We start from the raw sequence: 12,988 nt of genomic DNA, 5'->3' as shown, positions 1-12,988 counted from the left end.
GTTTGTTTCTGAGTTTTCTGTTCTGTCTCATTGGTCTACCTGTCTATTTTGGTGCTAATGCCATGCTATTTTTGTTATCATGGCTCTGTAGTATAGTTTGATTTCTAATTCTTCCTGCTTTACTCTTCTTACTAAGGATTGCTTTGGTTATTTTGGGTCTCTTATTTCTACAAATGAATTTCATGATTGCTTTTTCTAGTTCTGTGAAGAATGACATTGAGTTTTAATTGAAATTGCATTAAATCTGTATAACAGGTTTGGTAGTATGGCCATTTTGACAATATTAGTTCTGCCTATATAAGAGCATGGGAGATCTTTCCATCTTCTGAGGACTTCTTTAATTTCTTTCTTTAGTATTCTGTAGTTTTCATTGTAGAGGTCTTTCACCTCTTTTGTTAGGTTGATTCCCAAGTATTTTATTTATTTATTTTTTGAGGCGATTGCGAATGGGGTAGTTTTCCTAATTTCTATTTCTGAGTATTCATCACTGATGAATAGAAATGCATTTGAATTACAGGCCTTGATTTTATATTCTGCTACTTTGCTGAATTCATTTATCAGTTCTAGAAGTTTTCTGGTGGAATTTTTTGGATATTCTAATTACAGAATCATGTCATTGGCAAATAGTGATAGTTCAAGTTCTTCTTTTCCTATTTATATTCCTTTTATTTCTTTTGTCTGTCTGATTGCTCTGGCTAGAGTTTCAAGGACTATGTTGAATAGAAGTGGTGAAAGAGGACATCCCTGTCTTGTTCCAGTTTTTAGATGTAATGCTTTCAAATTTTCTCCATTTAGGATGATGTTGGCCTTGGGCTTAGCATAGATAGCTTTTACAATGTGTTGAGGTATGTTCCTAGCATCCCTAGTTTCCTAGTGTTTTGAACATGAAGACATGCTGTATTTTCTCAAATGCTTTTTCTGCATATATTGAGATGATCATATGATTCTTGTCTATTGATGTAATAAATTACATTTATTGATTTCTTCTTGTTGAACCAACCTGGCATCCCTGGGATGAACCCCATTTGATCATGGTACACTATCTTTTTAATATGTTTTTGTATGCAATTTGCCAGAATTTTATTGAGAATTTTTGCATTTATGTTCTTCAGGGATAATTTTCTGAAGCTGTCTTTCCTTGATCTGTCTTAGTCTGACATCATAGAATGAGTTTGGTAGAGTTCCCTCCTTTTCTATTTCTTGGAATAATTTGAGGAGTATTGGTGTTAATTCTTCTTTGAAAATCTTATAGAACTCAGCTGAGAATCTGTCTGGTCCTGGGATTTTCTTGGTTGGTAGGCTTTTGATGGTGTTTTCTATTTCATTGCTTGAAATTGATCTATTTAAATTGTGTATGTCCTCCTGGTTCACTTTGGGTAGATCATATGTCTCTAGAAATTTGTTGTCTTCAAGATTTTCTATTTTATTTGAGTTTAAATTTTCAAAATAGTTTCTAATTATCTTCTATATTTAAGTAATGTCCATCATGATATTTCCTTTTTCACCATGAATTTTAGTAATTTGACTTTTCTCTCCTTCTTTTCATTAGAGTAGCTAAGTGTTTATCAATTTTATTTATTTTTTCAAAGAACTTACTTTTTGTTTTGCCAATTTTTTAAATAGTTTCTTTTTTAATATTAATTTTTTAGTTATAGATGGATACAATATCTTTATTTTTATTTTTATGTGGTGCTAGGATCGAATCCAGTGCCTCATAAATGCTAGGCGAGTGCTGTACCTCTGAGCCACAACCCTAGCCCTTGAATTGTTTCTTTTCTTTCAATTTCATTGATTTCAGATTTTAATTATTTCCTGTCTTCTACTACTTTTGGTGTTGATTTGTTCTTCTTTTTCTAGGGCTTTAAGATGTAATATTAGCTCATTCATTTGTTGACTTTTTAATTCTTTTACTGAATGAGCTCCATGCAATGAACTTTCCTCTTAGCACTGCCTTCATAGTGTCCCAGAGATTTTGATATGTTGTATAGGTGTTCTCATTTATCTATAAGTTTTTTTAAATTTCTTCCCTGATTTCTTTTTTTTAAAGAGAGAGTGAGAGAGGAGAGAGAGAGAGAGAGAGAGAATTTTTAATATTTATTTTTTAGTTCTCGGCGGATACAACATCTTTGTTGGTATGTGGTGCTGAGGATGAACCTGGGCCGCACGCATGCCAGGCGAGCGTGCTACCGCTTGAGCCACATTCCCAGCCCCTCTTCCCTGATTTCTTATGTTATCCATTCCTCATTCAGTAGCATGTTATTTAGTCTCCAGATGTTGCAGTAGCTTCTATTTTTTTTTATCATTGATTTCCAGTTTTATTCCATTATGACCTGAGAGTATGCAGAGTAGTATCTCTACTTTTTGTATTTGCTAAGAGTTCCTTTGTGGTATAACATATGGTCTATTTCAGAGAAGGATCCATGTGCTGCTGAGAAGAAAGCATATTCACTTGATGATGGATGAAATACTCTATATATGCCTGTTAAGTCTAAATCGTTGATTGAATTATTTAGTTCTATAGTTTGTTTAGTTTTTGTTTGGAAGATCAATTTGGTGGGTGAGAAAGGTGTGTTAATGTCATCCAGTATTGTTGTGTTGTGGTCTATTGGATTATTGAAATTGAGAAGGGTTTGTTTGATGTACATAGATGCTCCATTTTGGGGGACATATATATTTACAGTTGTTATATCTTGTTGATGTATGATTCTCTTAAGCAGCTTGAAATTTCCTTCTTTTTAATTTTTTTTTAATTTTAATTTTTTATTTTTTTATTGGTTGTTCACAACATTACAAAGCTCTTGACATATCATATTTCATACATTAGATTGAAGTGGGTTATGAACCCCCAATTTTACCCCAATGAAATTTCCTTCTTTATCCCTTATGATTAACTTTGATTTGAAATCCATTTTGTCTGATTCGAGGACGGAAACCCCTGCTTGTTTATGCAGTCCATGTTCTTTCCCAATCTTTTACCATTAGTCCGTGGATGTGTTTTCCTATGAAATGAGTCTCTTGAAGGCAGCATATTATTGGATCTTTTTAAAAAATCCAATCTGCTAGTCTATGTCTTTTGATTGATGAGTTTAGGTCATTAATATTCAGGGTTATTATTGAGATTTGATTTGTATTCCCGATCCTTTTGTTTTATTTTTGGTTTTTAACTTGACTTGGTTTCTCCTTTGAGTGACTTTTCCTTTGCTGTAGATCCTCCCTTTGCTGGTTTTCATTTTTTTCCCATTTCCTCCTCATGGAATATTCTGCTGAGGATGTTCTGTAGTGCAGGCTTTCTAGTTGTGAATTCTTTTAACTTTTGTTTATCATGGATGATTTTTATGTCATCTTCAAATCTGAAGTTTAGTTTTGCTAGTTATAAAATTCTTGGTTGGCATCCATTTTCTTTTAGAACTTAGTGTATGTTATTCCAGAACCTCCTGGTGTTGAGGGTCTGGGTTGAGAAATCAGCTGAAATCTGAATTGGTTTCCCCTATATGTAATTTGATTTTTTCCCTCTCTCATCCTTTAAAATTTTATCTTAATTCTGTATGTTAGTCTTTCTCATTGTAATGTGCCTTGGTGTGGGTCTGCTATAATTTTGTATATTTGGGGTCCTGTAAGCCTCTTGTAGTTGATTTTCCATTTCATTCTTTAGATTTGGGAAATTTTCTGATAATACGTCATTGAAAAGATTGTGCATTCTTTGGTTTATATCTCCATGCCTTCATCTATTCTAATAAAGCTTAAATTTGTTCTTTTCATGTTACCCAATAACTCTTTTGGAAGTTCTGTTCATGGTTTCTTACCATCTTCTCTGTACAGTGACTTTATTTTCAAGAGTATATATTTTGTCTTCATTGCCTGAGGTTTTGCTTTCAAGTGGTCTGGTCTCTTGGTGATACTTTCCATTGAATTTTTAATTTGTTTTATTGTTTCCTTCATTTTGAGGATTTTTTCTTGAATCTTTTTTATAATCTCTGCCTCTTTATTGAAGTGATCTTTTACCTTCTGTATTTTCTCTTTGATACCATCCTTTATTTCAAGGACCAATCTAACTCTGTACCTTCTGAACTCCTCCTCTGACATTTTTTGTACTGTGTTGCCTATGGATTCTATTGTTGGAACATCTTGGTTTGTTTGAGGCACTTTGTTCCCTTGTTTTTTTATATTGTTTGTGTGTCTTCCCTTCTAGTGGTATGGATCAGAGGCAGTATAGCTTCTACCCTGTATTATTATATTATCCCTGAAGGCTTTCAGTATCTCACCTTTAAGGGGGAGACTAATATTAACAGCACCCAATGCAAACAGTACACAACCTTAAACCAAATATCTGCTATTTAGGTATCTACAGTTTTGTTGCCATAAACGGAAATAATGTGTTCAATTATTGTCTACAATATAAGCAGTACATTTGCTAAAAGGGTTTATCGTTCAAATGGTGGACAATGAGGGAACAGAAGTAGTGTAAGATAGGATGTTTTGAGGGCAAAGGAGAGAAGATACAGGTAAAAATTTATAGTAAGAGCAAAGGAGGAATTAATAGAGGCTGGCTGTCAGCATGAAAGAAGTGAGAAAGAGAATCCAGGGAGACAGGTAGATGAGAGAAAAAATATATACAGATTTTTTTTTAAAGTAAAATATAAGAATACACAACAAAAAATGTAATATACTATTCAGAATACCATTTCTCAATAAATTGATGCATGAAAAATATTTGGATTCAAAGATGGTAGAGATCTGAGAGAGGGGCAAAAAAAAAAAAAAAACAAAAAACGGGGGTGGGGTGGGGAATCTCAATGGAAAATTGAATGATAGCTTCAATTGGCTTTCAAAAATTTTCTCAGCTTCCCTTCTCTGCCAATAGGTAGGGTTGTCTGAAATTTGATGGTGATGGTGTAGACTGGATGGGTGGATGAGCCAATAGCGAGATGCTCTCACACTCTCTTCCCGTCTTCCTACCCATTGTAGCTGGCCCCTTCCATGCCTGTGCACTTCATGACTCACTGAGCTGGAGAGAGCCTGGTTTTCTCCAGTTTCTTCAACCTGGGCTCCCTGCAGGAAACCGTCCCCAGTCTCTGGCTTTCCACAGGCTTGCTAGGCCCAGACTGGCCCATGCAAACCTAGCTACAATCTGACAGACCTGGGCTTCAGCTTCCCCAGGCTCTACCTTGCTGTCATCTCAATATCTCTATATCATTTTAACTTGCAGAGAGACCATCAGGGATGCACTCACACAAAGGAGTGACCTTGCAAAGAGGAGCCAGATGGTGGCCACTGGAACACCCAGCAGAAAGACCTCAGTGCAACCAGACCTGTAGGTACCCTGACAATATATCACTAGGCCCTGGCTGGTGAACCAGACTGAGGTGCCTGTGCCCGAGATGGTGGTGGCAACTGTGCAGGCCTCTTCACCCTGGACTCCCAGGCTCTGGCCCAAGTCCCAAGATGGCAATGACTGCGTGTAACCAAATCTGCGAGTGCCCTGAAAATGGACTGCCAGGCAGCAGTGGGCAACAGGTGATCTGCGAGTGGTCTGCAGGTTATCCGTGGGTGATCAGTGGAAGTTGGGCTTCAGGTGATGGGCATGTGAAAGGCCTTCCAATGGGCAGTATTTCATGTCCTTTTAGGCTTGTGCTCTTGACTGTGCAGACTGCCAGGTGTTGTCTGGTTTTCTCTTTCATGGGCTTCTCTCTTGGGCCACCTCTGAGTGGTTCTGCCTATCTTTGTGGACACTGGTGGGATCAGAAGCAGATCTGCCTCCTTTAGCAGTTCCTCATTAAGAGGGAGAGTTATGTGTGGAGAAGCAATTTCTTTATCACTTCCTTTACTTTCTGAGAAGTGAAATTGTAAGCAAGGAAGTCACATCCATATATCTGTCAGATGACCTGACTTTAAGATGGAAATTTCCAGTATTTGTGGGCAATTAACCTGCCAATGTGCTGCTTTTTGTGATTAGTACCAGGATTATATTAACCAATTTCTCCAGGACACTCCCCTCCTTTATTCTATTTTACATAAATATGTGTATGTATGCATGTATTTATACATACATATGTTCATGCATATATATACACATATATATTTAGCCATTACCCACATTTCTCTACTGTAATTTTATTCTTACATTCACAGATTTCTCCAAATGTTGGAGTGACCGTGTGTCTTAGTTTGCCTGGGATGGCTTACCCAGTAATTAAAAATTAGTACATCCTTTTGTTGTCAAAAGCATGCTACTATGGACTCTATCATATGTTTCCTTCCCACATTCTGTATTTCTTTTTTTGTCCCCAGAGTTGAGGATTGAACTCTGGGTTTGGCTCATGCGAGGCAAGCTCTGTACCACTGAGCTACATCCCTAACCCTTCACATTCTGAATTCTCTTTCAAAGTCTGGATTCTAAATTGGAAAGAGAGATAAAAACAACATCTGTGCCCCCATTCCTTTAATTTCCTTTGGGCTCTTGGGGATTTTTCCTGTTCCACGTTCTGTTCCTGGCAAGGTTAAGTCCACTGTGGCCCGAGGGTGTCTTCACCCTGTCTTGTCTTCTTGGATTCTTTGACCCTTGGTTTCAACATGCTGGTTCTCAGTATTGTTTCATGCAGGACGTGAGGACAGGGCTAATCCTCAACAGGTGCTCTCTATCTGGGGAGGATGGGCTTTACCTGCTGAGCAGGTGAACTCCTCTGGAATGCCTTCTTTCTCACTAATTTGTATCCCCTTGAGAATCTTGCGTATTCTAAATGATTGTTTCCTTTATTGTCCTGGAATGCTTTGTTGTGTGTGCTAAGCAGGTGGGACCTGTCCCTATCTTTTCACCTGCTTTTTGAGCAGTGAGATCAGCTTGGCCAATGTGTGGCCTTCAGCAGGAAAGAGCCCCAGCACAATCCCCGCAGGCCATAGAAACAGCTACTCTCTGCTTCTTGGAACAGATGGCTTATTGGTGTCCTTTCCTTTGCTTCTCCTCTGACAATTCTTGGAGGAAGCTCTTTCGCCTTTTCCAGTGGGTGGGAGGCAGTGCACTCAGTGGTCAAGATCACGGCTGATGGGCTCAGCTTTGGGTTTCATTCCTCACTCTGTGGCCTTATTTCCAAGTCTCCTTTTTTGTAAGACGAGGACAAGGCTTCTCACCTTATCAGATTTGAGGGAAAGTTAAATGAGGTCATGCACACAACACCTGAGCATTGTGCCTGGCAATTACTGTATACTTAGTAAACAGTTGTTCTTATAAGAATAGTAACCATTATTATTAATTTCGGCATCAGAAATAGTGAATGATTGATTATCAGGTTCTGCCCTAGCAAGGTGACAAATCCTAGCAGGGCAACACCAATTCTAGAACCACTAGGATTCCCAAGGCAGCCCTGTTCTGTTTTAGGTGACTGTTATTGACTGAAAACCTCAGTCAACCAATTGGCCAGCAGCACATGTGACAGGAAACCCAATCGTTTCTGAGTGCGGGGAGCAGCTTGGGGTTTCCTTCTGCAGAGAGCTCCCTCTGCGACTCCACAGGGTTTACATCCGCTGTGGTTTTTCTCCTAAGGAAGGACAACATGGAGAAACTGATGAGGAGAAGCTGTAATCCCAAACAGACTTTGTCTCTGCGGCCTGACCAAATCACACCTCCCAAGAATTCTATTTGTATGTCTCAGAGTGTGAACCCCAAGTAACATCTGAGCACTTCCATTCAGTTACACTTTCCCTGGAGGCCAGGGGGACAGTCCCAAGTTTCTGGGGCTCTTCTTCCCTGGATCCTTGGTTCTTAGATTTTCTTCCTATCACAAATATGTTTTCCAGATGCCAACCCTTCAGGACCCCCTTGTCCAGTGGAACCCACATGTACTAGAAGCATTTTTGAGGACTCCTTTTATTACAGATAAGTTAGAGGATTCTGTGTCTCTCTGTAGCTCTTATTATCCATTTCACAAAGCCTTGCATTCATATGGTATTATTTCTTTTTAGAACCAAATTTATTTTAAATTTTATATCATCAGATGACCTGGTTGTTTTTGAGCAACATCTTGGGGTAGAAAATGGGTAAACTGAGGCTCATAATGATTAAGTGACTCTCCTAAACATCTTACGATGAGTCAAGGAGCGAGACAGGAATAGAAGCCACAACTCTAGTCTCCTAAATTGTTTTTCTGACCACTAGACCACACTTCCTCTCCAGACTATGAGACACTGGAAAATGAGAGCCAGGCAGTGAGTAAATGTGGAGGCAAACCCACAGAAACACAATTTTACTTGTACTTAAATCATGTCATTTAGCAAAGGAAAACAGCAAAACACCCCAGTCCCTTTGCTGTCATCCAAAATTATAACCTAAACCCACAATGGATATAGAATAGGAAATGAGTCTGTCCTGAACTGACATACTTTTTCCATTCAAAATAAATTTGAAAAAAAAAAAAAACTCCAGTTCTGATGTTTTTCCCTTATACAAAAGCAGAATCTAAGCATTTAGATTTCAATGGGCACAAATAAAAAAAAAACAAACGTTATTACTCTCTTTGTTTACACAATGCAAGTCTAACCGACAATTATATGCTGAGCATTTTAGGGTATGCAGGAACGGCAGGTTTTTGAGGTGTGGTCGTTGTCGTTAGACTCAGAACTGAGTTGGAGTAGAGGCTTCACATAGCCATGCAGGCAGCTGATGGTGACTGTCAGGGGGCAGGCGTGGTTAGGGAGCAGCAGGTGACAGGCACAGTGAAAACCAGGGCAACTTTGCACAAAGAGTTGGGTTCAGGGTCCAACTGCTCCGCTAGCTAACCTTCAGCAGGGGTCTGGCAATGGAGTGCTTTGTCTATCAACAGCAATAGTGTAAAAAGAGACCTTTTTGAGAAATGCAGCTCAAAGGGTGAGCTGGGAGGTAAAGTACAGGAGGGAGGCGACGGTCTCAGGCAGAGGCTGCCCAGGCAAGCCCATCTCTTTTGTATCTAGAATCTCCAACTATACAGCTTTTAAGGGTTATTTACAATGCCCAGATGGAATTTAAAACAAGAAATTAAAAACGATCCTTCTGAAGTTAGTTTTTTTTTTGGCTGTGAGAATGCAAAACAAGGTACTTCCCTTGGGCTAGCAGCTCCTTTCCTCACCATTTGGGAGATGTGTGGGGGAGAGGTCTGAATGCCCCTGTGAAATCCTTTGGTGGGTGTGGAGAGGGCAAGCCCTTAGAAGAGCAAGGTCTGCAATTTGGGGGAAGTTGAGACCTCAGCTGACAGAGAAGCCAGAGAGCATCCCCACCTGTGGATCCCCGGAAGCTACAGTGGTCGCTTCCACATGGGACAGTGGCAGCCATCAGGAACCCTTCAATGACCCTTCCATGCAATCAGGCCCGAAGCTGCCGTGGGTGGAACAGCGCACTGCCCCTGCAGGAAACGCCAGAAAAGCCGTGAATTTACTTCTCAAATTAGCCAGGGAAAGTTCACCACAAGTATTATTCAGTTATAGTCTGTGAGGACACTTTAATTCCAGGAGTTGTGTATTTTTTTTTTTTCCTTAGCAGAGAAAAAAAAAAAAAAACCCAACTGTTAAACTTTTAAGACTGTTCCACCAGTCTCTGCTTACATCAAATCACTGTTTGAATAGCAACAATTCATTACACTTTATATTTGGCAAAAAGTACAGATTTTTAAAACTTGACTGTGTGACCCTAATTATTATGATCTCAAAAGACAGCGATTCAATTTGTCTTGTGTCTAAAATAAAGCAACTGGAATACAATCCTTGTCTTTTGCTTCGGGTGGTGCATGGCCCGATGGCATGGCACACTGTAGAGCCCTTGTGCCAGAAGCAGAATAATGGGCAACAGTTAGAAAAAAATGTCCTGGCCCCGGCCTGCCCTCCAGCACATTTTTTATTGTGTAATCTATCGGGAAAGCCTGGCGACGGGTTGTAATAGATCAGCGCCATCTAGTGGTCCCGGGCAAAGCCGTCTCCCTTCACCTCCCCCACCGCGCCTCGGCGGAACAAATACAGCCCAGGCGCAGCTGATTGTGCTCTATTTATAGTCTTTGATCTAAATTTGTTGCCACTTTCCACTCTGGAGGCTAAAGTACTGCACAACCGGAGCAGAAAGATGGAGAAGTGTGTTTGCCAGTCGTAGTGATAGCTAGGCTGCAGTAACTGCGGTAGGAAAGCGCTAATGTGCGTGCGCCCTGCCTACCGGATCCTAAATGCATGTCATACATCGTTTCATTCCGCCCTCACAGGACTCCAGGCTGCAGTCATTATTATTTCTATCCCTATTCTACATGCAAGGAAACTGAGACAGAGAGCTTAAGTAACTTATCCAGGTGACACATCTGCTGTTAAGAGAACAAAATCCTTCTTGTCTCCCACGTACTGAATTTCCAGCCCTCTTCAGGTTGGTGCCATTAGGTGTGCGACCGCTGGGATGCTACTGCGTAAGAGGAGCTCTGGAGCATTCACAACTGGACAAACTCCCAGCAGAAACGGAGTCGTGGGGGACACTGATTGAGAATGCACACTCCAGATTCCCACTGGACCTGGGTTCAAGTCACAACCCAACCACTTATTACTTCTGCGTCCTTGATCGAATTACAGTATTCTCTCTGACCCCGAGTTTCTTCTTCTGTAAAGTGAAGATAGTAGTACTTTCTCCATTGGAGAAGAGTTGGTATTACCAGTTTAGGTATACTGCATAGGGTCTGGCTCACAGGAGCATTTGGGGGCTATAACAAGATTTCTATTTAAGTTTTTTCAAATATTTGGAATACTTATATTTTAATTAATTTGAATTTCAAAATACATACAGTGATTGAAAGCCCACTTTCCTCTTGGGATCTCAAAACCCCACTTCGAGGATGGGAGAGGAAGGATTTGTTCTAGAGTTTAGTAGAAAATCTGGGGTGAATAAGTAGTATAACCCCATGCCTATGCTGTTGCTTATCATAGGAGGAAGAATCACCTGCTCACAATCACACAGTGGCACTGCTGGTGGCAAGTCTTGCTCACAGACTCCAGAGAAGGTTCACACCAGGTTCAAGTGTCTTTTCCAGGTGGGAAAGAGGGTGCAGTGTAGATTTGGGAACAGCTCCTTTCCCCTCATGGGTACACTCTCCAGCCTGGCAGGGGCACTTTGCTTTCATTTTTGACTCTCAGGGCACCCCGGTGGGTGAGCAGCATGGGTCAACATGGAAACCTCTTCCCTGGGCACTCTTGCTTCTTTGTAATGTTGCTGCCATTTCTTCAGCACAGCCTGGGTTTGCTGTGGAAGGGGCTGTAGGGCTTGGGGAAGTAGGGATTTAGATCTGGAGGGCTGAGGACAAAAAGCAAGTATAAGGGCAGAGAGAATAAACTTTCAACACACAAGAGTCAAAGGGTATTCCCATTTGACCGTCTAGTGTTGACTGTTTTGTGGTGAATATTCAACTGCTGTTAAGAATAAGTTAACAGACCAATACATTTGCATGAGAGCAGACGAATAACATCAATATAGCACCCCTAGAATGTACTTTAGAGAGAGTACGAATAGTTTATGCCCCCCTATGTTCAGAAGGATAGACAGAATTAAAGGTATACTTTTAATGTATGCTCTGTGTAATTAAAGTTTAATGACTGACAGTCCATTTCAATAGTGTACATTTCCTTTCGAGTTCCTGGAAGGAAATATAAGAAGTAACAGCATCTGATGAATACACGGTGCAAACCACCAGTTACTAACAGATTTTGCTTCTGACTCGTTCTGCAACTACAGATGATTCATTTTAGCCTGTGTCCCAGTTTCTCCATCCTCAAAAAAAGAGTAATAAAATTTGCCTTTAATTAAAGTCTCATTTTATAAAATAAAGGCTCTAGGGAAGTTGAGTCTGTTGGAAAAATGAAATACTTGATGATATGACTTAGCCTGTCCTGGCAATTTTATAGGTAGTTCACCAGGTATTTTTTTTTCCGAGTGATTTGCACAATATAGAAAATGTATTTTAAGCTAAACAACTCGGGCGAGAAGGCGGGCACAATGACCTGTCCCCAAAGCAATTATCACATCAGGACACGCCCGTTTGGATTCAATGCTCCTATTTAGTCTCTCCAAATACTACAGCCCATGTCTATAATGGCTTTGGCAGAAGGGCGATAACAAGCATGTGCAAGAAACATATTTAACTGAGCAGGAAATGGATGTTATTCATATCAAAGTTTTGAAAGTCAAGAATACCTATTTTGTGAATGGGTCTTATGGCTTCATACCTATGAGAAAGAGAAGTGAAAATAAATGGGCAAAAATGAATCCCACAAAGAAATCTCTGCTCTGGAACCTGTCTTCCAGTGGGGATTGAGTGTGCTGGTGGAGCCTGTTGGTGTGAGGTGATCTCCCTGGAGTCAGGGACTTTCCTAATTGTGTACACACGTTTTGACCTCTCGAGATCGCTTAAGAATTCGTATATAAGAGTCAGTTCATATTTTGCTTTTTTTCCAGGAAGTTTTACTAATGCCTCCCACCGACCCCTGGGTTAGAAGTTCCTCTTGGATGCTTCTTCCTCATCACTGGGTTTCCATACTGTCCAGGAGTTGTTCTGAGAGACTGACCATCATGGATCCTCCTCATTCATCCTTGGTCCTGTAACTGGCACAGTGTTGTTCAATAAATGCTTGCTGTATCCATGCAGTGAGGACAGAGCACTGCCATTGCTACCCCAGGCTGGGGGGCAGCGTAGGCGGTGGCACTCGGAATCCAGGCATGTTCAGCTAGTCAAGGGCTGCTCTTGTCTGTGCGTGACTAACTCGTCCCACTGTCCTGCATCATCAAGGCTGAGTGCCGGGCATGCCAGGAAGCACTGTGGTTCCATGCAGTATATTTTGGCCTTACTGGGTTCTTGTAGCTGCCTGCTGCAGTGATGTGGGTAGGCAGAGAGGAGGGATGGAGAGAAGCCCAGTGTAATTTCTCAACAATCAAAGTCTGTCTTCTTTAAGTCTTCTCTTTCCTTACTTTAAAGGAAAATACCACCTTAACCCATCAATCCTTAAA

This window comes from Spermophilus citellus, assembly GCF_964194105.1.
Source record: "Spermophilus citellus genome assembly, chromosome: 1".
Classification (NCBI taxonomy): domain Eukaryota; kingdom Metazoa; phylum Chordata; class Mammalia; order Rodentia; family Sciuridae; genus Spermophilus; species Spermophilus citellus.
Note: the sequence above shows the minus strand (reverse complement) of the source record.